The sequence below is a fragment of the Gregarina niphandrodes genome (assembly GCF_000223845.1).
Source record: "Gregarina niphandrodes unplaced genomic scaffold scaffold00105, whole genome shotgun sequence".
Classification (NCBI taxonomy): domain Eukaryota; phylum Apicomplexa; class Conoidasida; order Eugregarinorida; family Gregarinidae; genus Gregarina; species Gregarina niphandrodes.
Window position 1 is genome coordinate 8,031 of NW_011645870.1, and position 237 is coordinate 8,267.

Here is a 237-nt window from a genome sequence, read left to right on the forward strand (position 1 = left end):
ACGTGTAGAGCGTTCGCTTCGTTAGCGCGTCGGTCCGATTCCGGCAGAAAGCTTGCCCCCATCGAGATCCGGTGCGTCAATTCGGCCTTTCGCAGCATGCCTAACGTGTGTGTGGGCGACCTAACACAGCAATTTGTAACCTTGCTTCTTACTTTTTGGGGGGTATCGGACCCCTCCAACCTACAGACTGCTGTACTATCAGGTTTTATCTGGTGCGGCAGCGAGTCAATTCGCATT